Source organism: Saccoglossus kowalevskii, chromosome 11 (genome assembly GCF_978046115.1).
Source record: "Saccoglossus kowalevskii chromosome 11, keSacKowa6.1, whole genome shotgun sequence".
NCBI lineage: Eukaryota > Metazoa > Hemichordata > Enteropneusta > Harrimaniidae > Saccoglossus > Saccoglossus kowalevskii.
In genome coordinates, this window is record NC_140651.1 from 32,073,287 (window position 1) to 32,099,483 (window position 26,197).

Consider the following 26,197-nt stretch of genomic DNA (forward strand, 5'->3'; position numbering starts at 1 on the left):
ATCATACCAAAATAAACGAAGATCCTACCGAGATTTGAACTCGGATCGCTGGATTTAAAGTCCAGAGTACTAACCATTACACCATTGGGCCTGTAATACTTCCTGCCAATATACATTTCTATGGTGAAAAGAAACATTACTCAGAAAGATAAAAATCCTTTCAACTGAGATGACCGATGAATTTCGAATACCTGTGCGTCATTCAGACATTGACACCTTCTCACGCAGTAATATCATGAATGGTATTATTGTTTTAGCAACTGCCATCAGATGATGATTTTAAGGAAGGATTTATTACAGATTGGCGCGAGGGCACGTCGCATTCCCCTTGCGCCGCAAGTTTGTATATATCGATGTTTATCTCGTCGATATATCATACCAAAATAAACGAAGGTCCTACAGAGATTTGAACTCGGATCGCTGGATTCAAAGTCCAGAGTGCTAACCATTACACCATAGTACATGTAATACTTCCTTCCAATATACGTTCCTATTGTGAAAACAAATATTACTCAGAAAGAGAAAAATCCTTTCAACTGAAATGACCGATGCAATTCGAATACCTGTGCGTCACTCAGACATTGACAACTTCTCACGCATTGATATCATGAATGGTATTATTGTTTTAGCAACTGCCCTCAGATGATGATTTTAAGGAAGGATTTATTACAGATTGGCGTGAGGGCACGTCGCATTCCTCCTGCGCCGCAAGTTTGTATATATCGACGTTTATCTCGGCGATATATCATACCAAAATAAACGAAGGTCCTACCGAGATTTGAAGTGGGATCGCTGGATTCAGAGTCCAGCGTTCTGACCATTACACCATAGGGCCTATAATACTTCCTTCCAATATACATTTCTATGGTAAAAACAAACATTACTCAGAAAGATAATATTCTTTTCAACTGAGATGACCGATGCAATTCGAATACCTGTGCGTCACTCAGACATTGACACCTTCTCACGCATTGATATCATGAATGGTATTATTGTTTTAGGAACTGCCATCAGATGATGATTTTAAGGAAGGATTTATTACAGATTGGAGTGAGGGCACGTCGCATTCCTCCTGCGCCGCAAGTTTGTATATATCGATGTTTATCTCGGCGATATATCATACCAAAATAAACGAAGGTCCTACCGAGATTTGAACTCGGATCGCTGGATTTAAAGTCCAGAGTACTAACCATTACACCATTGGGCCTGTAATACTTCCTGCCAATATACATTTCTATGGTGAAAAGAAACATTACTCAGAAAGATAAAAATCCTTTCAACTGAGATGACCGATGAATTTCGAATACCTGTGCGTCATTCAGACATTGACACCTTCTCACGCATTAATATCATGAATGGTATTATTGTTTTAGCAACTGCCATCAGATGATGATTTTAAGGAAGGATTTATTACAGATTGGCGCGCAGGCACGTCGCATTCCTCTTGCGCCGCAAGTTTGTATATATCGATGTTTATCTCGTCGATATATCATACCAAAATAAACGAAGGTCCTACAGAGATTTGAACTCGGATCGCTGGATTCAAAGTCCAGAGTGCTAACCATTACACCATAGTACATGTAATACTTCCTTCCAATATACGTTCCTATTGTGAAAACAAATATTACTCAGAAAGAGAAAAATCCTTTCAACTGAAATGACCGATGCAATTCGAATACCTGTGCGTCACTCAGACATTGACAACTTCTCACGCATTGATATCATGAATGGTATTATTGTTTTAGCAACTGCCCTCAGATGATGATTTTAAGGAAGGATTTATTACAGATTGGCGTGAGGGCACGTCGCATTCCTCCTGCGCCGCAAGTTTGTATATATCGACGTTTATCTCGGCGATATATCATACCAAAATAAACGAAGGTCCTACCGAGATTTGAAGTGGGATCGCTGGATTCAAAGTCCTGAGTGCTAACCATTACACCATACGGCCTGTAATACTTCCTTCCAATATACGTTCCTATGGTGAAAACAAACATTAATCAGAAAGATAAAAACCCTTTCAACTGAGATGACCGATGCAATTCGAATACCTGTGCGTCACTCAGACATTGACACCTTCTCACGCATTGATATCATGAATGGTATTATTGTTTTAGGAACTGCCATCAGATGATGATTTTAAGGAAGGATTTATTACAGATTGGAGTGAGGGCACGTCGCATTCCTCCTGCGCCGCAAGTTTGTATATATCGATGTTTATCTCGGCGATATATCATACCAAAATAAACGAAGGTCCTACCGAGATTTGAACTCGGATCGCTGGATTCAGAGTCCAGCGTTCTGACCATTACACCATAGGGCCTATAATACTTCCTTCCAATATACATTTCTATGGTAAAAACAAACATTACTCAGAAAGATAAAATTCTTTTCAACTGAGATGACCGATGCAATTCGAATACCTGTGCGTCACTCAGACATTGACACCTTCTCACGCATTGATATCATGAATGGTATTATTGTTTTAGCAACTGCCATCAGATGATGATTTTAAGGAAGATTTATTACAGATTGGCGTGAGGGTACTTCGCATTCCTCCTGCGCCGCAAGTTTGTATATATCGATGTTTATCTCGGCGATATATCATACCAAAATAAACGAAGATCCTACCGAGATTTGAACTCGGATCGCTGGATTTAAAGTCCAGAGTACTAACCATTACACCATTGGGCCTGTAATACTTCCTGCCAATATACATTTCTATGGTGAAAAGAAACATTACTCAGAAAGATAATATTCTTTTCAACTGAGATGACCGATGCAATTCGAATACCTGTGCGTCACTCAGACATTGACACCTTCTCACGCATTGATATCATGAATGGTATTATTGTTTTAGCAACTGCCATCAGATGATGATTTTAAGGAAGGATTTATTACAGATTGGCGCGCAGGCACGTCGCATTCCTCTTGCGCCGCAAGTTTGTATATATCGATGTTTATCTCGTCGATATATCATACCAAAATAAACGAAGGTCCTACAGAGATTTGAACTCGGATCGCTGGATTCAAAGTCCAGAGTGCTAACCATTACACCATAGTACATGTAATACTTCCTTCCAATATACGTTCCTATTGTGAAAACAAATATTACTCAGAAAGAGAAAAATCCTTTCAACTGAAATGACCGATGCAATTCGAATACCTGTGCGTCACTCAGACATTGACAACTTCTCACGCATTGATATCATGAATGGTATTATTGTTTTAGCAACTGCCCTCAGATGATGATTTTAAGGAAGGATTTATTACAGATTGGCGTGAGGGCACGTCGCATTCCTCCTGCGCCGCAAGTTTGTATATATCGACGTTTATCTCGGCGATATATCATACCAAAATAAACGAAGGTCCTACCGAGATTTGAAGTGGGATCGCTGGATTCAAAGTCCTGAGTGCTAACCATTACACCATACGGCCTGTAATACTTCCTTCCAATATACGTTCCTATGGTGAAAACAAACATTAATCAGAAAGATAAAAACCCTTTCAACTGAGATGACCGATGCAATTCGAATACCTGTGCGTCACTCAGACATTGACACCTTCTCACGCATTGATATCATGAATGGTATTATTGTTTTAGGAACTGCCATCAGATGATGATTTTAAGGAAGGATTTATTACAGATTGGAGTGAGGGCACGTCGCATTCCTCCTGCGCCGCAAGTTTGTATATATCGATGTTTATCTCGGCGATATATCATACCAAAATAAACGAAGGTCCTACCGAGATTTGAACTCGGATCGCTGGATTCAGAGTCCAGCGTTCTGACCATTACACCATAGGGCCTATAATACTTCCTTCCAATATACATTTCTATGGTAAAAACAAACATTACTCAGAAAGATAAAATTCTTTTCAACTGAGATGACCGATGCAATTCGAATACCTGTGCGTCACTCAGACATTGACACCTTCTCACGCATTGATATCATGAATGGTATTATTGTTTTAGCAACTGCCATCAGATGATGATTTTAAGGAAGATTTATTACAGATTGGCGTGAGGGTACTTCGCATTCCTCCTGCGCCGCAAGTTTGTATATATCGATGTTTATCTCGGCGATATATCATACCAAAATAAACGAAGATCCTACCGAGATTTGAACTCGGATCGCTGGATTTAAAGTCCAGAGTACTAACCATTACACCATTGGGCCTGTAATACTTCCTGCCAATATACATTTCTATGGTGAAAAGAAACATTACTCAGAAAGATAATATTCTTTTCAACTGAGATGACCGATGCAATTCGAATACCTGTGCGTCACTCAGACATTGACACCTTCTCACGCATTGATATCATGAATGGTATTATTGTTTTAGCAACTGCCATCAGATGATGATTTTAAGGAAGATTTATTACAGATTGGCGTGAGGGTACTTCGCATTCCTCCTGCGCCGCAAGTTTGTATATATCGATGTTTATCTCGGCGATATATCATACCAAAATAAACGAAGATCCTACCGAGATTTGAACTCGGATCGCTGGATTTAAAGTCCAGAGTACTAACCATTACACCATTGGGCCTGTAATACTTCCTGCCAATATACATTTCTATGGTGAAAAGAAACATTACTCAGAAAGATAAAAATCCTTTCAACTGAGATGACCGATGAATTTCGAATACCTGTGCGTCATTCAGACATTGACACCTTCTCACGCATTAATATCATGAATGGTATTATTGTTTTAGCAACTGCCGTCAGATGATGATTTTAAGGAAGGATTTATTACAGATTGGCGTGAGGGCACGTCGCATTCCTCCTGCGCCGCAAGTTTGTATATATCGATGTTTATCTCGGCGATATATCATACCAAAATAAACGAAGGTCCTACCGAGATTTGAACTCCGATCGCTGGATTCAGAGTCCAGATTGCTAACCATTGCACCATAGGGCCTGTAATACTTCCTTCCAATATACATTTCTATGGTGAAAACAAACATTACTCAGAAAGAAAAAATCCTTTCAATGCAATTCGAATACCTGTGCGTCACTCAGACATTGACACCTTCTTACGCATTGATATCATGAATGGTATTATTGTTTTAGGAACTGCCATCAGATGATGATTTTAAGGAAGGATTTATTACAGATTGGCGAGAGGGCACGTCGCATCCTCCTCGCCGCAAGTTTGTATATATCGATGTTTATCTCGGCGATATATCATACCAAAATAAACGAAGGTCCTACCGAGATTTGAACTCGAATCGCTGGATTCAAAGTCGGGAGTGCTAACCATTGCACCATAGGACCTGTAATACTTCCTTCCAATATACGTTTCTATGGTGAAAACAAACATTACTCAGAAAGAGAAAAATCCTTTCGACTGAGATGACCGATGCAATTCGAATACCTGTGCGTCACTCAGACATTGACAACTTCTCACGCATTGATATCATGAATGGTATTATTGTTTTAGCAACTGCCCTCAGATGATGATTTTAAGGAAGGATTTATTACAGATTGGCGTGAGGGCACGTCGCATTCCTCCTGCGCCGCAAGTTTGTATATATCGATGTTTATCTCGGCGATATATCATACCAAAATAAACGAAGGTCCTACCGAGATTTGAACTCGGATAGCAGGATTCAAAGTCCAGAGTGCTAACCATTACACCATAGGACCTGTAATACTTCATTCCTTTATACATTTCTATGGTGAAAACAAACATTACTCAGAAACATAAAAATCCTTTCAACTGAGATGACCGATGCATTTCGAATACCTGTGCGTCACTCAGACATTGACACCTTCTCACGCATTGATATCATGAATGGTATTATTGTTTAAGCAACTGCCCTCAGATGATGATTTTTAGGAAGGATTTATTACAGATTGGCGTGAGGGCACGTCGCATTCCTCCTGCGCCGCAAGTTTGTATATATCGATGTTTATCTCGGCGATATATCATACCAAAATAAACGAAGGTCCTACCGAGATTTGAACTCGGATCGCTGGATTCAGAGTCCAGAGTTCTGACCATTACACCATAGGGCCTGTAATACTTCCTTCCAATATACATTTCTATGGTAAAAACAAACATTACTCAGAAAGATAATAATCCTTTCAACTGAGATGACCGATGCAATTCGAATACCTGTGCGTCACTCAGACATTGACACCTTCTCACGCATTGATATCATGAATGGTATTATTGTTTTAGCAACTGCCATCAGATGATGATTTTAAGGAAGGATTTATTACAGATTGGAGTGAGGGCACGTCGCATTCCTCCTGCGCCGCAAGTTTGTATATATCGATGTTTATCTCGGCGATATATCATACCAAAATAAACGAAGGTCCTACCGAGATTTGAACTCAAATCGCTGGATTCAAAGTCGGGAGTGCTAACCATTGCACCATAGGACCTGTAATACTTCCTTCCAATATACGTTTCTATGGTGAAAACAAACATTACTCAGAAAGAGAAAAATCCTTTCGACTGAGATGACCGATGCAATTCAAATACCTGTGCGTCACTCAGACATTGACAACTTCTCACGCATTGATATCATGAATGGTATTAGTGTTTTAGGAACTGCCATCAGATGATGATTTTAAGGAAGGATTTATTACAGATTGGCGTGAGGGCACGTCGCATTCCTCCTGCGCCGCAAGTTTGTATATATCGATGTTTATCTCGGCGATATATCATACCAAAATAAACGAAGGTCCTACCGAGATTTGAACTGGGATCGCTGGATTCAATGTCCTGAGTGCTAACCATTACACCATAGGGCCTGTAATACTGCATTCTAATATACATTTCTATGGTGAAAAAAAAACATTACTCAGGAAGATAAATATCCTTTCAACTGAGATGACCGATGCATTTCGAATACCTGTGCTTCACTCAGCCATTGGCACCTTCTCACGCATTGATATCATGAATGGTTTTATTGTTTTAGCAACTGCCATCAGATGATGATTTTAAGGAATAGATTTATTACAGATTGGCGAGAGGGCACGTCGCATTCCTCCTGCGCCGCAAGTTTGTATATATCGATGTTTATCTCGGCGATATATCATACCAAAATAAAGGAAGGTCCTACCGAGATTTGAACTCGGATAGCAGGATTCAAAGTCCGGAGTGCTAACCATTACACCATAGGACCTGTAATACTTCATTCCTTTATACATTTCTATGGTGAAAACAAACATTACTCAGAAAGATAAAAATCCTTTCAAATGAGATGACCGATGCAATTCGAATACCTGTGCTTCACTCAGCCATTGGCACATTCTCATGCATTGATATCATGAATGGTTTTATTGTTTTAGCAACTGCCATCAGATGATGATTTTAAGGAATATATTTATTACAGATTGGCGAGAGGGCACGTCGCATTCCTCCTGCGCCGCAAGTTTGTATATATCGATGTTTATCTCGGCGATATATCATACCAAAATAAACGAAGGTCCCACCGAGATTTGAACTCGGATCGTTGGATTCAAATTCCAGAGTGCTAACCATTACACCATAGGACCTGTAATACTTCCTTCCAATATACATTTCTATGGTGAAAACAAACATTACTCAGAAAGATAAAAATCATTTCAACTGAGATGACCAATGCAATTCGAATACCTGTGCGTCACTCAGACATTGACACCTTCTCACGCATTGATATCATGAATGGTATTATTGTTTTAGGAACTGCCATCAGATGATGATTTTAAGGAAGGATTTATTACAGATTGGCGTGAGGGCACGTCGCATTCCTCCTGCGCCGCAAGTTTGTATATATCGATGTTTATCTCGGCGATATATCATACCAATATAAACGAAGGTCCTACCGATATTTGAACTGGGATCGCTGGATTGAAAGTCCAGAGTGCTAACCATTACACCATAGGGCCTGTAATACTTCCTGCCAATATACATTTCTATGATGAAAATAAACATTACTCAGAAAGAAAAATCCTTTCAATGCAATTCGAATACCTGTGCGTCACTCAGACATTGACACCTTCTCATGCATTGATATCATGAATGGTATTATTGTTTTAGGAACTGCCCTCAGATGATGATTTTAAGGAAGGATTTATTACAGATTGGCGTGAGGGCACGTCGCATTCCTCCTGCGCCCCAAGTTTGTATATATCGATGTTTATTTCAGCATATATCATACCAAAATAAACGAAGGTCCTACAGAGATTTGAACTCGGATCGCTGGATTCAAAGTCCAGAGTGCTAACCATTACACCATAGGACCTGTAATACTTCCTTCCAATATACGTTTCTATGGTGAAAACAAACATTACTCAGAAAGATAAAAATCCTTTCAACTGAGATGACCGATGCAATTCGAATACCTGTGCGTCACTCAGACATTGACACCTTCTCACGCATTGATATCATGAATGGTATTATTGTTTTAGCAACTGCCCTCAGACGATGATTTTAAGGAAGGATTTATTACAGTTTGGCGTGAGGGCACGTCGCATTCCTCCTGCGCCGCAAGTTTGTATATATCGATGTTTATCTCGGCGATATATCATACCAAAATAAACGAAGATCCTACCGAGATTTGAACTCGGATCGCTGGATTTAAAGTCCAGAGTACTCACCATTACACCATAGGGCCAGTAATACGTCCTGCCAATATACATTTCTATGGTGAAAACAATCATTACTCAGAAAGATAAAAATCCTTTCAACTGAGATGACCGATAAATTTCGAATACCTGTGGGTCATTCAGACATTGACACCTTCTCACGCATTAATATCATGAATGGAATTATTGTTTTAGCAACTGCCATCAGATGATGATTTTAAGGAAGGATTTACTACAGATTGGCGTGAGGGCACGTCGCATTCCTCTTGCGCCGCAAGTTTGTATATATCGATGTTTATCTCGTCGATATATCATACCAAAATAAACGAAGGTCCTACCGAGATTTGAACTCGGATCGCTGGATTCAAAGTCCAGAGTGCTAACCATTACACCATAGGGCCTGTAATCCTTCCTTCCAATATACATTTCTATTGTGAAAACAAACATTACTCAGAAAGATAAAAATCGTTTCAACTGAGATGACCGATGCAATTCGAATACCTGTGCGTCACTCAGACATTGACACCTTCTCACGCATTAATATCATGAATGGTATTATTGTTTTAGCAACTGCCATCAGATGATGATTTTAAGGAAGATTTATTACAGATTGGTTTGAGGGCACGCCGCATTCCTCCTGCGCCGCAAGTTTGTATATATCGATGTTTATCTCGGCGATATATCTTACCAAAATAAACGAAGATCCTACCGAGATTTGAACTCGGATCGCTGGATTTAAAGTCCAGATTATTAACCATTACACCATAGGGCCAGTAATACTTCCTGCCAATATACATTTCTATGGTGAAAACAAACATTACTCAGAAAGATGAAAATCCTTTCAACTGAGATGACCGATGAATTTCGAATACCTGTGGGTCATTCAGACATTGACACCTTCTCACGCATTAATATCATGAATGGAATTATTGTTTTAGCAACTGCCAGCAGATGATGATTTTAAGGAAGGATTTACTACAGATTGGCGTGAGGGCACGTCGCATTCCTCTTGCGCCGCAAGTTTGTATATATCGATGTTTATCTCGTCGATATATCATACCAAAATAAACGAAGGTCCTACCGAGATTTGAACTCGGATCGCTGGATTCAAAGTCCAGAGTGCTAACCATTACACCATAGGGCCTGTAATACTTCCTTCCAATATACATTTCTATTGTGAAAACAAACATTACTCAGAAAGATAAAAATCGTTTCAACTGAGATGACCGATGCAATTCGAATACCTGTGCGTCACTCAGACATTGACACCTTCTCACGCATTAATATCATGAATGGTATTATTGTTTTAGCAACTGCCATCAGATGATGATTTTAAGGAAGATTTATTACAGATTGGTTTGAGGGCACGCCGCATTCCTCCTGCGCCGCAAGTTTGTATATATCGATGTTTATCTCGGCGATATATCATACCAAAATAAACGAAGATCCTACCGAGATTTGAACTCGGATCGCTGGATTTAAAGTCCAGAGTACTAACCATTACACCATAGGGCCAGTAATACTTCCTGCCAATATACATTTCTATGGTGAAAACAAACATTACTCAGAAAGATAAAAATCCTTTCAACTGAGATGACCGATGAATTTCGAATACCTGTGGGTCATTCAGACATTGACACCTTCTCACGCATTAATATCATGAATGGAATTATTGTTTTAGCAACTGCCATCAGATGATGATTTTAAGGAAGGATTTACTACAGATTGGCGTGAGGGCACGTCGCATTCCTCTTGCGCCGCAAGTTTGTATATATCGATGTTTATCTCTTCGATATATCATACCAAAATAAACGAAGGTCCTACCGAGATTTGAACTCGGATCGCTGGATTCAAAGTCCAGAGTGCTAACCATTACACCATAGGGCCTGTATTATTTCATTCCAATATACATTTCTATTGTGAAAACAAACATTACTCAGAAAGATAAAAATCGTTTCAACTGAGATGACCGATGCAATTCGAATACCTGTGCGTCACTCAGACATTGACACCTTCTCACGCATTAATATCATGAATGGTATTATTGTTTTAGCAACTGCCATCAGATGATGATTTTAAGGAAGGATTTATTACAGATTGGCGTGAGGGCACGTCGCATTACTCCTGCGCCGCAAGTTTTGTATATATCGATGTTTATCTCGGCGTTATATCATACCAAAATAAACGAAGGTCCTACCGAGATTTGAACTCGGATCGCTGGATTCAAAGTCCAGAGTGCTAACCATTACACCATAGGGCCTGTAATACTTGCTTACAATATACATTTCTATGGTGAAAACAAACATTACTCAGAAAGATAAAAATCCTTTCAACTGAGATGACCGATGCATTTCGAATACCTGTGCGTCACTCAGACATTGACACCTTCTCACGCATTGATATCATGAATGGTATTATTGTTTTAGGAACTGCCATCAGATGATGATTTTAAGGAAGGATTTATTACAGATTGGCGAGAGGGCACGTTGCATTCCTCCTGCGCCGCAAGTTTGTATATATCGATGTTTATCTCGGCGATATATCATACCAAAATAAACGATGGTCCTACCGAGATTTGAACTCGGATCGCTGGATTTAAAGTCCAGAGTGCTAACCATTACACCATAGGACCTGGAATACTTCCTTCCAATATACGTTTCTATGGTGAAAACAAACATTACTCAGAAAGATAAAAATCGTTTCAACTGAGATGACCGATGCAATTCGAATACCTGTGCGTCACTCAGACATTGACACCTTCTCACGCATTAATATCATGAATGGTATTATTGTTTTAGCAACTGCCATCAGATGATGATTTTAAGGAAGATTTATTACAGATTGGTTTGAGGGCACGCCGCATTCCTCCTGCGCCGCAAGTTTGTATATATCGATGTTTATCTCGGCGATATATCATACCAAAATAAACGAAGATCCTACCGAGATTTGAACTCGGATCGCTGGATTTAAAGTCCAGATTATTAACCATTACACCATAGGGCCAGTAATACTTCCTGCCAATATACATTTCTATGGTGAAAACAAACATTACTCAGAAAGATGAAAATCCTTTCAACTGAGATGACCGATGAATTTCGAATACCTGTGGGTCATTCAGACATTGACACCTTCTCACGCATTAATATCATGAATGGAATTATTGTTTTAGCAACTGCCAGCAGATGATGATTTTAAGGAAGGATTTACTACAGATTGGCGTGAGGGCACGTCGCATTCCTCTTGCGCCGCAAGTTTGTATATATCGATGTTTATCTCGTCGATATATCATACCAAAATAAACGAAGGTCCTACCGAGATTTGAACTCGGATCGCTGGATTCAAAGTCCAGAGTGCTAACCATTACACCATAGGGCCTGTAATACTTCCTTCCAATATACATTTCTATTGTGAAAACAAACATTACTCAGAAAGATAAAAATCGTTTCAACTGAGATGACCGATGCAATTCGAATACCTGTGCGTCACTCAGACATTGACACCTTCTCACGCATTAATATCATGAATGGTATTATTGTTTTAGCAACTGCCATCAGATGATGATTTTAAGGAAGATTTATTACAGATTGGTTTGAGGGCACGCCGCATTCCTCCTGCGCCGCAAGTTTGTATATATCGATGTTTATCTCGGCGATATATCATACCAAAATAAACGAAGATCCTACCGAGATTTGAACTCGGATCGCTGGATTCAAAGTCCAGAGTGCTAACCATTACACCATAGGGCCTGTAATCCTTCCTTCCAATATACATTTCTATTGTGAAAACAAACATTACTCAGAAAGATAAAAATCGTTTCAACTGAGATGACCGATGCAATTCGAATACCTGTGCGTCACTCAGACATTGACACCTTCTCACGCATTAATATCATGAATGGTATTATTGTTTTAGCAACTGCCATCAGATGATGATTTTAAGGAAGATTTATTACAGATTGGTTTGAGGGCACGCCGCATTCCTCCTGCGCCGCAAGTTTGTATATATCGATGTTTATCTCGGCGATATATCATACCAAAATAAACGAAGATCCTACCGAGATTTGAACTCGGATCGCTGGATTTAAAGTCCAGATTATTAACCATTACACCATAGGGCCAGTAATACTTCCTGCCAATATACATTTCTATGGTGAAAACAAACATTACTCAGAAAGATGAAAATCCTTTCAACTGAGATGACCGATGAAATTCGAATACCTGTGGGTCATTCAGACATTGACACCTTCTCACGCATTAATATCATGAATGGAATTATTGTTTTAGCAACTGCCAGCAGATGATGATTTTAAGGAAGGATTTACTACAGATTGGCGTGAGGGCACGTCGCATTCCTCTTGCGCCGCAAGTTTGTATATATCGATGTTTATCTCGTCGATATATCATACCAAAATAAACGAAGGTCCTACCGAGATTTGAACTCGGATCGCTGGATTCAAAGTCCAGAGTGCTAACCATTACACCATAGGGCCTGTAATACTTCCTTCCAATATACATTTCTATTGTGAAAACAAACATTACTCAGAAAGATAAAAATCGTTTCAACTGAGATGACCGATGCAATTCGAATACCTGTGCGTCACTCAGACATTGACACCTTCGCACGCATTAATATCATGAATGGTATTATTGTTTTAGCAACTGCCATCAGATGATGATTTTAAGGAAGATTTATTACAGATTGGTTTGAGGGCACGCCGCATTCCTCCTGCGCCGCAAGTTTGTATATATCGATGTTTATCTCGGCGATATATCATACCAAAATAAACGAAGATCCTACCGAGATTTGAACTCGGATCGCTGGATTTAAAGTCCAGAGTACTAACCATTACACCATAGGGCCAGTAATACTTCCTGCCAATATACATTTCTATGGTGAAAACAAACATTACTCAGAAAGATAAAAATCCTTTCAACTGAGATGACCGATGAATTTCGAATACCTGTGGGTCATTCAGACATTGACACCTTCTCACGCATTAATATCATGAATGGAATTATTGTTTTAGCAACTGCCATCAGATGATGATTTTAAGGAAGGATTTACTACAGATTGGCGTGAGGGCACGTCGCATTCCTCTTGCGCCGCAAGTTTGTATATATCGATGTTTATCTCTTCGATATATCATACCAAAATAAACGAAGGTCCTACCGAGATTTGAACTCGGATCGCTGGATTCAAAGTCCAGAGTGCTAACCATTACACCATAGGGCCTGTAATATTTCCTTCCAATATACATTTCTATTGTGAAAACAAACATTACTCAGAAAGATAAAAATCGTTTCAACTGAGATGACCGATGCAATTCGAATACCTGTGCGTCACTCAGACATTGACACCTTCTCACGCATTAATATCATGAATGGTATTATTGTTTTAGCAACTGCCATCAGATGATGATTTTAAGGAAGGATTTATTACAGATTGGCGTGAGGGCACGTCGCATTACTCCTGCGCCGCAAGTTTTGTATATATCGATGTTTATCTCGGCGTTATATCATACCAAAATAAACGAAGGTCCTACCGAGATTTGAACTCGGATCGCTGGATTCAAAGTCCAGAGTGCTAACCATTACACCATAGGGCCTGTAATACTTGCTTACAATATACATTTCTATGGTGAAAACAAACATTACTCAGAAAGATAAAAATCCTTTCAACTGAGATGACCGATGCATTTCGAATACCTGTGCGTCACTCAGACATTGACACCTTCTCACGCATTGATATCATGAATGGTATTATTGTTTTAGGAACTGCCATCAGATGATGATTTTAAGGAAGGATTTATTACAGATTGGCGAGAGGGCACGTTGCATTCCTCCTGCGCCGCAAGTTTGTATATATCGATGTTTATCTCGGCGATATATCATACCAAAATAAACGATGGTCCTACCGATATTTGAACTCGGATCGCTGGATTTAAAGTCCAGAGTGCTAACCATTACACCATAGGACCTGGAATACTTCCTTCCAATATACGTTTCTATGGTGAAAACAAACATTACTCAGAAAGATAAAAATCCTTTCAACTGAGATGACCGATGCAATTCGAATACCTGTGCGTCACTCAGACATTGACACCTTCCCACGCATTGATATCATGAATGGTATTTTTGTTTTAGCAACTGCCCTCAGATGATGATTTTAAGGAAGGATTTATTACAGATTGGCGAGAGGGCACGTCGCATTCCTCCTGCGCCGCAAGTTTGTATATATCGATGTTTATCTCGGCGATATATCATACCAAAATAAACGAAGGTCCTACCGAGATTTGAACTCCAATCGCTGGATTCAGAGTCCAGATTGCTAACCATTACACCATAGGGCCTGTAATACTGCATTCTAATATACATTTCTATGGTGAAAAAAAAAACATTATTCAGGAAGAGAAAAATCATTTCAACTGAGATGACCGATGCATTTCGAATACCTGTGCGTCATTCAGACATTGTCACCTTCTCACGCATTAATATCATGAATGGTATTCTTGTTTTAGCAACTGCCATCATATGATGATTATAAGGAAGGATTTATTACAGATTGGCGAGAGGGCACGTCGCATTCCTCCTGTGCCGCAAGTTTGTATATATCGATGTTTATCTCGGCGATATATAATACCAAAATAAACGAAGGTCCTACCGAGATTTGAACTCAGATCGTTGGATTCAAATTCCAGAGTGCTAGCCATTACACCATAGGACCTGTAATACTTCCTTCCAATATACATTTCTATGGTGAAAACAAACATTACTCAGAAAGATAAAAATACTTTCAACTGAGATGACCGATGCAATTCGAATACCTGTGCGTCACTCAGACATTGACACCTTCTCACGCATTAATATCATGAATGGTATTATTGTTTTAGCAACTGCCGTCAGATGATGATTTTAAGGAAGGATTTATTACAGATTGGCGTGAGGGCACGTCGCATTCCTCCTGCGCCGCAAGTTTGTATATATCGATGTTTATCTCGGCGATATATCATACCAAAATATACGAAGGTCCTACCGATATTTGAACTCGGATCGCAGGATTCAAATTCCAGATTGCTAACCATTACACCATAGGGCCTGTAATACTGCATTCTAATATACATTTCTATGGTGAAAACAAACATTACTCAGGAAGATAAAATTCCTTTCAACTGAGATGACCGATGCAATTCGAATACCTGTGCGTCACTCAGACATTGACACCTTCCCACGCATTGATATCATGAATGGTATTTTTGTTTTAGCAACTGCCATCAGATGATGATTTTAAGGAAGGATTTTTTACAGATTGGCGTGAGGGCACGTCGCATTCCTCCTGCGCCGCAAGTTTTGTATATATCGATGTTTATCTCGGCGTTATATCATACCAAAATAAACGAAGGTCCTACCGAGATTTGAACTCGAATCGCTGGATTCAGAGTCCAGATTGCTAACCATTACACCATAGGGCCTGTAATACTGCATTCTAATATACATTTCTATGGTGAAAAAAAAACATTACTCAGGAAGATAAAAATCTTTTCAACTGAGATGACCGATGCATTTCGAATACCTGTGCGTCATTCAGACATTGACACCTTCTCACCCATTAATATCATGAATGGTATTATTGTTTTAGCAACTGCCATCAGATGATGATTTTAAGGAAGGATTTATTACAGATTGACGTGAGGGTACGTCGCATTCCTCCTGCGCCGCAAATTTGTATATATAGATGTTTATCTCGGCGATATATCATACCAATTTAAACGAAGGTCCTACCGAGATTTGAACTCGGAACGCTGGATTCAAAATCCAGAGTGCTAACCATTACACCATAGGACCTGTAATACTTGCTTCCAATATACATTTTTATGGTGAAAACAAACATTACTCAGAAAGATAAAAATCCTTTCAACTGAGATGACCAATGCAATTCGAATACCTGTGCGTCACTCAGACATTGACACCTTCTCACGCATTGATATCATGAAAGGTATTATTGTTTTAGGAACTGCCATCAGATGATGATTTTAAGGAAGGATTTATTAAAGATTGGCGTGACGGCACGTCGCATTCCTCCTGCGCCGCAAGTTTGTATATATCGATGTTTATCTCGGCGATATATCATACCAAAATAAACGAAGGTCCTACCGAGATTTGAATTCGGATCGCTGGATTCAAAGTCCAGAGAGCTGACCATTACACCTTAGGACTTGTAATACATCCTTCCAATATACATTTCTATGGTGAAAACAAACATTACTCAGAAAGATAAAAATCCTTTCAACTGAGATGACCGATGCAATTCGAATACCTGAGCGTCACTCAGACATTGACACCTTCTCACGCATTGATATCATGAATGGTATTATTGTTTTAGCAACTGCCATCAGATGATGATTTTAAGGAAGGATTTATTACAGATTGGCGTGAGGGCACGTCGCATTCCTCCTGCGCCGCAAGTTTGTATATATCGATGTTTATCTCGGCGATATATCATACCAAAATATACGAAGGTCCTACCGCTATTTGAACTCGGATCGCAGGATTCAAATTCCAGATTGCTAAGCATTACACCATAGGGCCTGTAATACTGCATTCTAATATACATTTCTATGGTGAAAACAAACATTACTCAGGAAGATAACATTCCGTTCAACTGAGATGACCGATGCAATTCGAATACCTGTGCGTCACTCAGACATTGACACCTTCCCACGCATTGATATCATGAATGGTATTTTTGTTTTAGCAACTGCCATCAGATGATGATTTTAAGGAAGGATTTATTACGGATTGGCGTGAGGGCACGTCGCATTCCTCCTGCGCCGCAAGTTTTGTATATATCGATGTTTATCTCGGCGTTATATCATACCAAAATAAACGAAGGTCCTACCGAGATTTGAACTCGGATCGCTGGATTCAAAGTCCAGAGTGCTAACCATTACACCATAGGGCCAGTAATACTGCATTCTAATATACATTTCTATGGTGAAATAAAACATTACTCAGAAAGATAAATATCCTTTCAACTGAGATGACCAATGCAATTCGAATACCTGTGCGTCACTCAGACATTGACACCTTCTCACGCATTGATATCATGAAAGGTATTATTGTTTTAGGAACTGCCATCAGATGATGATTTTAAGGAAGGATTTATTAAAGATTGGCGTGACGGCACGTCGCATTCCTCCTGCGCCGCAAGTTTGTATATATCGATGTTTATCTCGGCGATATATCATACCAAAATAAACGAAGGTCCTACCGAGATTTGAACTCGAATCGCTGGATTCAGAGTCCAGAGTGCTAACCATTACACCATAGGACCTGTAATACTTCCTTCCAATATACGTTTCTATGGTGAAAATAAACATTACTCAGAAAGATAAAAATCTTTTCAACTGAGATGACCGATGCAATTCGAATACCTGTGCGTCACTCAGACATTGACACCTTCTCACGCATTGATATCATGAATGGTATTATTGTTTTAGGAACTGCCATCAGATGATGATTTTAAGGAAGGATTTATTACAGATTGGCGTGAGGGCACGTCGCATTCCTCCCGCACCGCAAGTTTGTATATATCGATGTTTATCTCGGCGATATATCATACCAAAATAAACGAAAGTCCTACCGATATTTGAACTCGGATCGCTGGATTTAAAGTCCAGAGTGCTAACTATTACACCATATGGCCTGTAATACTGCATTCTAATAAATATTTCTATGGTGAAAACAAACATTACTCAGAAAGATAAAAATCCTTTCAACTGAGATGACCAATGCAATTCAAATACCTGTGCGTCATTCAGACATTGACACCTTCTCACGCATTGATATCATGAAAGGTATTATTGTTTTAGGAACTGCCATCAGATGATGATTTTAAGGAAGGATTTATTACAGATTGGCGTGAGGGCACGTCGCATTCCTCCTGCGCCGCAAGTTTGTATATATCGATGTTTATCTCGGCGATATATCATACCAAAATATACGAAGGTCCTACCGATATTTGAACTCGGATCGCAGGATTCAAATTCCAGATTGCTAACCATTACACCATAGGGCCTGTAATACTGCATTCTAATATACATTTCTATGGTGAAAACAAACATTACTCAGGAAGATAAAATTCCTTTCAACTGAGATGACCGATGCAATTCGAATACCTGTGCGTCACTCAGACATTGACACCTTCCCACGCATTGATATCATGAATGGTATTTTTGTTTTAGCAACTGCCATCAGATGATGATTTTAAGGAAGGATTTTTTACAGATTGGCGTGAGGGCACGTCGCATTCCTCCTGCGCCGCAAGTTTTGTATATATCGATGTTTATCTCGGCGTTATATCATACCAAAATAAACGAAGGTCCTACCGAGATTTGAACTCGAATCGCTGGATTCAGAGTCCAGATTGCTAACCATTACACCATAGGGCCTGTAATACTGCATTCTAATATACATTTCTATGGTGAAAAAAAAACATTACTCAGGAAGATAAAAATCTTTTCAACTGAGATGACCGATGCATTTCGAATACCTGTGCGTCATTCAGACATTGACACCTTCTCACGCATTAATATCATGAATGGTATTATTGTTTTAGCAACTGCCATCAGATGATGATTTTAAGGAAGGATTTATTACAGATTGACGTGAGGGTACGTCGCATTCCTCCTGCGCCGCAAATTTGTATATATAGATGTTTATCTCGGCGATATATCATACCAAAATAAACGAAGGTCCTACCGAGATTTGAACTCGGAACGCTGGATTCAAAATCCAGAGTGCTAACCATTACACCATAGGACCTGTAATACTTGCTTCCAATATACATTTTTATGGTGAAAACAAACATTACTCAGAAAGATAAAAATCCTTTCAACTGAGATGACCAATGCAATTCGAATACCTGTGCGTCACTCAGACATTGACACCTTCTCACGCATTGATATCATGAAAGGTATTATTGTTTTAGGAACTGCCATCAGATGATGATTTTAAGGAAGGATTTATTAAAGATTGGCGTGACGGCACGTCGCATTCCTCCTGCGCCGCAAGTTTGTATATATCGATGTTTATCTAGGCGATATATCATACCAAAATAAACGAAGGTCCTACCGAGATTTGAACTCGAATCGCTGGATTCAGAGTCCAGAGTGCTAACCATTACACCATAGGACCTGTAATACTTCCTTCCAATATACGTTTCTATGGTGAAAATAAACATTACTCAGAAAGATAAAAATCCTTTCAACTGAGATGACCGATGCAATTCGAATACCTGTGCGTCACTCAGACATTGACACCTTCTCACGCATTGATATCATGAATGGTATTATTGTTTTAGGAACTGCCATCAGATGATGATTTTAAGGAAGGATTTATTACAGATTGGCGTGAGGGCACGTCGCATTCCTCCCGCACCGCAAGTTTGTATATATCGATGTTTATCTCGGCGATATATCATACCAAAATAAACGAAAGTCCTACCGATATTTGAACTCGGATCGCAGGATTTAAAGTCCAGAGTGCTAACTATTACACCATATGGCCTGTAATACTGCATTCTACTAAACATTTCTATGGTGAAAACAAACATTACTCAGAAAGATAAAAATCCTTTCAACTGAGATGACCAATGCAATTCAAATACCTGTGCGTCGCTCAGACATTGACACCTTCTCACGCATTGATATCATGAAAGGTATTTTTGTTTTAGGAACTGCCATCAGATGATGATTTTAAGAAAGGATTTATTACAGATTGGCGTGACGGCACGTCGCATTCCTCCTGCGACACAAGTTTGTATATATCGATGTTTATCTCGGCGATATATCATACCAAAATAAACGAAGGTCCTACCGAGATTTGAACTCGGATCGCTGGATTCAAAGTCCAGAGTGCTAACCATTACACCATAGGACCTGTAATACTTCCTTCCAATATACGTTTCTATGGTGAAAATAAACAATACTCAGAAAGATAAAAATCCTTTCAACTGAGATGACCAATGCAATTCGAATACCTGTGCGTCACTCAGACATTGACACCTTCTCACGCATTGATATCATGAATGGTATTATTGTTTTTGCAACTGCCATCAGATGATGATTTTAAGGAAGATTTATTACAGATTGGTGTGAGGGCACGTCGCATTCCTCCTGCGCCGCAAGTTTGTATATATCGATGTTTATCTCGGCGATACATCATACCAAAATAAACGAAGATTCTACCGAGATTTGAACTCGGATCGCTGGATTCAGAGTTCAGATTGCTAACCATTACACAATAGGGCCTGTAATACTGCATTCTAATATACATTTCTATGGTGAAAAAAAAACATTACTCAGGAAGATAAAAATCTTTTCAAGTGAGATGACCGATGCATTTCGAATACCTGTGCGTCATTCTGACATTGTCACCTTCTCACGCATTAACATCATGAATGGTATTCTTGTTTTAGCAACTGCCATCAGATGATGATTTTAAGGAAGATTTATTACAGATTGGTGTGAGCGCACGTCGCATTCCTCCTGCGCCGCAAGTTTGTATATATCGATGTTTATCTCGGCGATATATCATACCAAAATAAACGAAAGTCCTATCGAGATTTGAACTCGGATCGCTGGATTTAAAGTCCAGAGTGCTAACCATTACACCATAGGGCCTGTAATACTGCATTGTAATATACATTTCTATGGTGAAAAAAAACATTACTCAGAAAGATAAAAATCCTTTCAACTGAGATGACCAATGCAATTCGAATACCTGTGCGTCATTCAGACATTGACACCTTCTCACGCATTAATATCATGAATGGTATTATTGTTTTAGCAACTGCCATCAGATGATGATTTTAAGGAAGGATTTATTACAGATTGACGTGAGGGTACGTCGCATTCCTCCTGCGCCGCAAGTTTGTATATATCGATATTTATCTCGGCGATATATCATACCAAAATAAACGAAGGTCCTACAGAGTTTTGAACTCGGATCGCTGGATTCAAAATCCAGAGTGCTAACCATTACACCATAGGACCTGTAATACTTGCTTCCAATATACATTTTTATGGTGAAAACAAACATTACTCAGAAAGATAGAAATCCTTTCAACTGAGATGACCAAAGCAATTCGAATACCTGTGCGTCACTCAGACATTGACACCTTCTCACGCATTGATATCATGAAAGGTATTATTGTTTTAGGAACTGCCATCAGATGATGATTTTAAGGAAGGATTTATTACAGATTGGCGTGAGGGCACGTCGCATTCCTCTTGCGCCGCAAGTTTGTATATATCGATGTTTATCTCTTCGATATATCATACCAAAATAAACGAAGGTCCTACCGAGATTTGAACTCGGATCGCTGGATTCAAAGTCCAGAGTGATAACCATTACACCATAGGGCCTGTAATATTTCCTTCCAATATACATTTCTATTGTGAAAACAAACATTACTCAGAAAGATAAAAATCGTTTCAACTGAGATGACCGATGCAATTCGAATACCTGTGCGTCACTCAGACATTGACACCTTCTCACGCATTAATATCATGAATGGTATTATTGTTTTAGCAACTGCCATCAGATGATGATTTTAAGGAAGGATTTATTACAGATTGGCGTGAGGGCACGTCGCATTACTCCTGCGCCGCAAGTTTTGTATATATCGATGTTTATCTCGGCGTTATATCATACCAAAATAAACGAAGGTCCTACCGAGATTTGAACTCGGATCGCTGGATTCAAAGTCCAGAGTGCTAACCATTACACCATAGGGCCTGTAATACTTGCTTACAATATACATTTCTATGGTGAAAACAAACATTACTCAGAAAGATAAAAATCCTTTCAACTGAGATGACCGATGCATTTCGAATACCTGTGCGTCACTCAGACATTGACACCTTCTCACGCATTGATATCATGAATGGTATTATTGTTTTAGGAACTGCCATCAGATGATGATTTTAAGGAAGGATTTATTACAGATTGGCGAGAGGGCACGTTACATTCCTCCTGCGCCGCAAGTTTGTATATATCGATGTTTATCTCGGCGATATATCATACCAAAATAAACGATGGTCCTACCGAGATTTGAACTCGGATCGCTGGATTTAAAGTCCAGAGTGCTAACCATTACACCATAGGACCTGGAATACTTCCTTCCAATATACGTTTCTATGGTGAAAACAAACATTACTCAGAAAGATAAAAATCGTTTCAACTGAGATGACCGATGCAATTCGAATACCTGTGCGTCACTCAGACATTGACACCTTCTCACGCATTAATATCATGAATGGTATTATTGTTTTAGCAACTGCCATCAGATGATGATTTTAAGGAAGATTTATTACAGATTGGTTTGAGGGCACGCCGCATTCCTCCTGCGCCGCAAGTTTGTATATATCGATGTTTATCTCGGCGATATATCATACCAAAATAAACGAAGATCCTACCGAGATTTGAACTCGGATCGCTGGATTTAAAGTCCAGATTATTAACCATTACACCATAGGGCCAGTAATACTTCCTGCCAATATACATTTCTATGGTGAAAACAAACATTACTCAGAAAGATGAAAATCCTTTCAACTGAGATGACCGATGAATTTCGAATACCTGTGGGTCATTCAGACATTGACACCTTCTCACGCATTAATATCATGAATGGAATTATTGTTTTAGCAACTGCCAGCAGATGATGATTTTAAGGAAGGATTTACTACAGATTGGCGTGAGGGCACGTCGCATTCCTCTTGCGCCGCAAGTTTGTATATATCGATGTTTATCTCGTCGATATATCATACCAAAATAAACGAAGGTCCTACCGAGATTTGAACTCGGATCGCTGGATTCAAAGTCCAGAGTGCTAACCATTACACCATAGGGCCTGTAATACTTCCTTCCAATATACATTTCTATTGTGAAAACAAACATTACTCAGAAAGATAAAAATCGTTTCAACTGAGATGACCGATGCAATTCGAATACCTGTGCGTCACTCAGACATTGACACCTTCTCACGCATTAATATCATGAATGGTATTATTGTTTTAGCAACTGCCATCAGATGATGATTTTAAGGAAGATTTATTACAGATTGGTTTGAGGGCACGCCGCATTCCTCCTGCGCCGCAAGTTTGTATATATCGATGTTTATCTCGGCGATATATCATACCAAAATAAACGAAGATCCTACCGAGATTTGAACTCGGATCGCTGGATTCAAAGTCCAGAGTGCTAACCATTACACCATAGGGCCTGTAATCCTTCCTTCCAATATACATTTCTATTGTGAAAACAAACATTACTCAGAAAGATAAAAATCGTTTCAACTGAGATGACCGATGCAATTCGAATACCTGTGCGTCACTCAGACATTGACACCTTCTCACGCATTAATATCATGAATGGTATTATTGTTTTAGCAACTGCCATCAGATGATGATTTTAAGGAAGATTTATTACAGATTGGTTTGAGGGCACGCCGCATTCCTCCTGCGCCGCAAGTTTGTATATATCGATGTTTATCTCGGCGATATATCATACCAAAATAAACGAAGATCCTACCGAGATTTGAACTCGGATCGCTGGATTTAAAGTCCAGATTATTAACCATTACACCATAGGGCCAGTAATACTTCCTGCCAATATACATTTCTATGGTGAAAACAAACATTACTCAGAAAGATGAAAATCCTTTCAACTGAGATGACCGATGAATTTCGAATACCTGTGGGTCATTCAGACATTGACACCTTCTCACGCATTAATATCATGAATGGAATTATTGTTTTAGCAACTGCCAGCAGATGATGATTTTAAGGAAGGATTTACTACAGATTGGCGTGAGGGCACGTCGCATTCCTCTTGCGCCGCAAGTTTGTATATATCGATGTTTATCTCGTCGATATATCATACCAAAATAAACGAAGGTCCTACCGAGATTTGAACTCGGATCGCTGGATTCAAAGTCCAGAGTGCTAACCATTACACCATAGGGCCTGTAATATTTCCTTCCAATATACATTTCTATTGTGAAAACAAACATTACTCAGAAAGATAAAAATCGTTTCAACTGAGATGACCGATGCAATTCGAATACCTGTGCGTCACTCAGACATTGACACCTTCTCACGCATTAATACCATGAATGGTATTATTGTTTTAGCAACTGCCATCAGATGATGATTTTAAGGAAGGATTTATTACAGATTGGCGTGAGGGCACGTCGCATTACTCCTGCGCCGCAAGTTTTGTATATATCGATGTTTATCTCGGCGTTATATCATACCAAAATAAACGAAGGTCCTACCGAGATTTGAACTCGGATCGCTGGATTCAAAGTCCAGAGTGCTAACCATTACACCATAGGGCCTGTAATACTTGCTTACAATATACATTTCTATGGTGAAAACAAACATTACTCAGAAAGATAAAAATCCTTTCAACTGAGATGACCGATGCATTTCGAATACCTGTGCGTCACTCAGACATTGACACCTTCTCACGCATTGATATCATGAATGGTATTATTGTTTTAGGAACTGCCATCAGATGATGATTTTAAGGAAGGATTTATTACAGATTGGCGAGAGGGCACGTTGCATTCCTCCTGCGCCGCAAGTTTGTATATATCGATGTTTATCTCGGCGATATATCATACCAAAATAAACGATGGTCCTACCGAGATTTGAACTCGGATCGCTGGATTTAAAGTCCAGAGTGCTAACCATTACACCATAGGACCTGGAATACTTCCTTCCAATATACGTTTCTATGGTGAAAACAAACATTACTCAGAAAGATAAAAATCCTTTCAACTGAGATGACCGATGCAATTCGAATACCTGTGCGTCACTCAGACATTGACACCTTCCCACGCATTGATATCATGAATGGTATTTTTGTTTTAGCAACTGCCCTCAGATGATGATTTTAAGGAAGGATTTATTACAGATTGGCGAGAGGGCACGTCGCATTCCTCCTGCGCCGCAAGTTTGTATATATCGATGTTTATCTCGGCGATATATCATACCAAAATAAACGAAGGTCCTACCGAGATTTGAACTCCAATCGCTGGATTCAGAGTCCAGATTGCTAACCATTACACCATAGGGCCTGTAATACTGCATTCTAATATACATTTCTATGGTGAAAAAAAAAACATTATTCAGGAAGAGAAAAATCATTTCAACTGAGATGACCGATGCATTTCGAATACCTGTGCGTCATTCAGACATTGTCACCTTCTCACGCATTAATATCATGAATGGTATTCTTGTTTTAGCAACTGCCATCATATGATGATTATAAGGAAGGATTTATTACAGATTGGCGAGAGGGCACGTCGCATTCCTCCTGTGCCGCAAGTTTGTATATATCGATGTTTATCTCGGCGATATATAATACCAAAATAAACGAAGGTCCTACCGAGATTTGAACTCAGATCGTTGGATTCAAATTCCAGAGTGCTAGCCATTACACCATAGGACCTGTAATACTTCCTTCCAATATACATTTCTATGGTGAAAACAAACATTACTCAGAAAGATAAAAATACTTTCAACTGAGATGACCGATGCAATTCG

At 39.3% G+C, this 26,197-nt stretch overlaps 26 non-coding genes across 26 annotated transcripts; all 26 read right to left on the reverse strand.

Annotated features, from left to right (window-relative positions):
* Positions 1-2,251: 2,251 nt before the first annotated feature.
* TRNAQ-CUG (transfer RNA glutamine (anticodon CUG)) lies at positions 2,252-2,323 on the reverse strand. The gene has a single exon. It is a non-coding gene; the product is annotated as a tRNA-Gln (tRNA).
* Positions 2,324-3,738: 1,415 nt separating this feature from the next.
* Positions 3,739-3,810, reverse strand: TRNAQ-CUG (transfer RNA glutamine (anticodon CUG)). Its single transcript has one exon. It is a non-coding gene; the product is annotated as a tRNA-Gln (tRNA).
* Positions 3,811-5,952: 2,142 nt separating this feature from the next.
* On the reverse strand, positions 5,953-6,024 carry TRNAQ-CUG (transfer RNA glutamine (anticodon CUG)). Its single transcript has one exon. It is a non-coding gene; the product is annotated as a tRNA-Gln (tRNA).
* A 1,046-nt stretch (positions 6,025-7,070) lies between these two features.
* Positions 7,071-7,142, reverse strand: TRNAQ-UUG (transfer RNA glutamine (anticodon UUG)). Its single transcript has one exon. It is a non-coding gene; the product is annotated as a tRNA-Gln (tRNA).
* Positions 7,143-8,171: 1,029 nt separating this feature from the next.
* Positions 8,172-8,243, reverse strand: TRNAQ-UUG (transfer RNA glutamine (anticodon UUG)). Its single transcript has one exon. It is a non-coding gene; the product is annotated as a tRNA-Gln (tRNA).
* Positions 8,244-8,915: 672 nt separating this feature from the next.
* On the reverse strand, positions 8,916-8,987 carry TRNAQ-UUG (transfer RNA glutamine (anticodon UUG)). Its single transcript has one exon. It is a non-coding gene; the product is annotated as a tRNA-Gln (tRNA).
* A 671-nt stretch (positions 8,988-9,658) lies between these two features.
* TRNAQ-UUG (transfer RNA glutamine (anticodon UUG)) lies at positions 9,659-9,730 on the reverse strand. The gene has a single exon. It is a non-coding gene; the product is annotated as a tRNA-Gln (tRNA).
* Positions 9,731-10,401: 671 nt separating this feature from the next.
* TRNAQ-UUG (transfer RNA glutamine (anticodon UUG)) lies at positions 10,402-10,473 on the reverse strand. Its single transcript has one exon. It is a non-coding gene; the product is annotated as a tRNA-Gln (tRNA).
* A 301-nt stretch (positions 10,474-10,774) lies between these two features.
* Positions 10,775-10,846, reverse strand: TRNAQ-UUG (transfer RNA glutamine (anticodon UUG)). Its single transcript has one exon. It is a non-coding gene; the product is annotated as a tRNA-Gln (tRNA).
* A 1,043-nt stretch (positions 10,847-11,889) lies between these two features.
* Positions 11,890-11,961, reverse strand: TRNAQ-UUG (transfer RNA glutamine (anticodon UUG)). Its single transcript has one exon. It is a non-coding gene; the product is annotated as a tRNA-Gln (tRNA).
* Positions 11,962-12,260: 299 nt separating this feature from the next.
* TRNAQ-UUG (transfer RNA glutamine (anticodon UUG)) lies at positions 12,261-12,332 on the reverse strand. Its single transcript has one exon. It is a non-coding gene; the product is annotated as a tRNA-Gln (tRNA).
* A 671-nt stretch (positions 12,333-13,003) lies between these two features.
* On the reverse strand, positions 13,004-13,075 carry TRNAQ-UUG (transfer RNA glutamine (anticodon UUG)). Its single transcript has one exon. It is a non-coding gene; the product is annotated as a tRNA-Gln (tRNA).
* A 671-nt stretch (positions 13,076-13,746) lies between these two features.
* Positions 13,747-13,818, reverse strand: TRNAQ-UUG (transfer RNA glutamine (anticodon UUG)). Its single transcript has one exon. It is a non-coding gene; the product is annotated as a tRNA-Gln (tRNA).
* Positions 13,819-14,119: 301 nt separating this feature from the next.
* TRNAQ-UUG (transfer RNA glutamine (anticodon UUG)) lies at positions 14,120-14,191 on the reverse strand. Its single transcript has one exon. It is a non-coding gene; the product is annotated as a tRNA-Gln (tRNA).
* Positions 14,192-16,355: 2,164 nt separating this feature from the next.
* Positions 16,356-16,427, reverse strand: TRNAQ-UUG (transfer RNA glutamine (anticodon UUG)). The gene has a single exon. It is a non-coding gene; the product is annotated as a tRNA-Gln (tRNA).
* A 1,045-nt stretch (positions 16,428-17,472) lies between these two features.
* On the reverse strand, positions 17,473-17,544 carry TRNAQ-UUG (transfer RNA glutamine (anticodon UUG)). Its single transcript has one exon. It is a non-coding gene; the product is annotated as a tRNA-Gln (tRNA).
* A 300-nt stretch (positions 17,545-17,844) lies between these two features.
* TRNAQ-CUG (transfer RNA glutamine (anticodon CUG)) lies at positions 17,845-17,916 on the reverse strand. Its single transcript has one exon. It is a non-coding gene; the product is annotated as a tRNA-Gln (tRNA).
* Positions 17,917-19,334: 1,418 nt separating this feature from the next.
* Positions 19,335-19,406, reverse strand: TRNAQ-UUG (transfer RNA glutamine (anticodon UUG)). Its single transcript has one exon. It is a non-coding gene; the product is annotated as a tRNA-Gln (tRNA).
* A 300-nt stretch (positions 19,407-19,706) lies between these two features.
* On the reverse strand, positions 19,707-19,778 carry TRNAQ-CUG (transfer RNA glutamine (anticodon CUG)). Its single transcript has one exon. It is a non-coding gene; the product is annotated as a tRNA-Gln (tRNA).
* A 672-nt stretch (positions 19,779-20,450) lies between these two features.
* On the reverse strand, positions 20,451-20,522 carry TRNAQ-UUG (transfer RNA glutamine (anticodon UUG)). The gene has a single exon. It is a non-coding gene; the product is annotated as a tRNA-Gln (tRNA).
* Positions 20,523-21,937: 1,415 nt separating this feature from the next.
* TRNAQ-UUG (transfer RNA glutamine (anticodon UUG)) lies at positions 21,938-22,009 on the reverse strand. The gene has a single exon. It is a non-coding gene; the product is annotated as a tRNA-Gln (tRNA).
* A 301-nt stretch (positions 22,010-22,310) lies between these two features.
* On the reverse strand, positions 22,311-22,382 carry TRNAQ-UUG (transfer RNA glutamine (anticodon UUG)). The gene has a single exon. It is a non-coding gene; the product is annotated as a tRNA-Gln (tRNA).
* Positions 22,383-23,425: 1,043 nt separating this feature from the next.
* TRNAQ-UUG (transfer RNA glutamine (anticodon UUG)) lies at positions 23,426-23,497 on the reverse strand. The gene has a single exon. It is a non-coding gene; the product is annotated as a tRNA-Gln (tRNA).
* A 299-nt stretch (positions 23,498-23,796) lies between these two features.
* Positions 23,797-23,868, reverse strand: TRNAQ-UUG (transfer RNA glutamine (anticodon UUG)). Its single transcript has one exon. It is a non-coding gene; the product is annotated as a tRNA-Gln (tRNA).
* Positions 23,869-24,539: 671 nt separating this feature from the next.
* TRNAQ-UUG (transfer RNA glutamine (anticodon UUG)) lies at positions 24,540-24,611 on the reverse strand. The gene has a single exon. It is a non-coding gene; the product is annotated as a tRNA-Gln (tRNA).
* A 301-nt stretch (positions 24,612-24,912) lies between these two features.
* On the reverse strand, positions 24,913-24,984 carry TRNAQ-UUG (transfer RNA glutamine (anticodon UUG)). The gene has a single exon. It is a non-coding gene; the product is annotated as a tRNA-Gln (tRNA).
* Between the last annotated feature and the right edge of the window lie 1,213 nt (positions 24,985-26,197).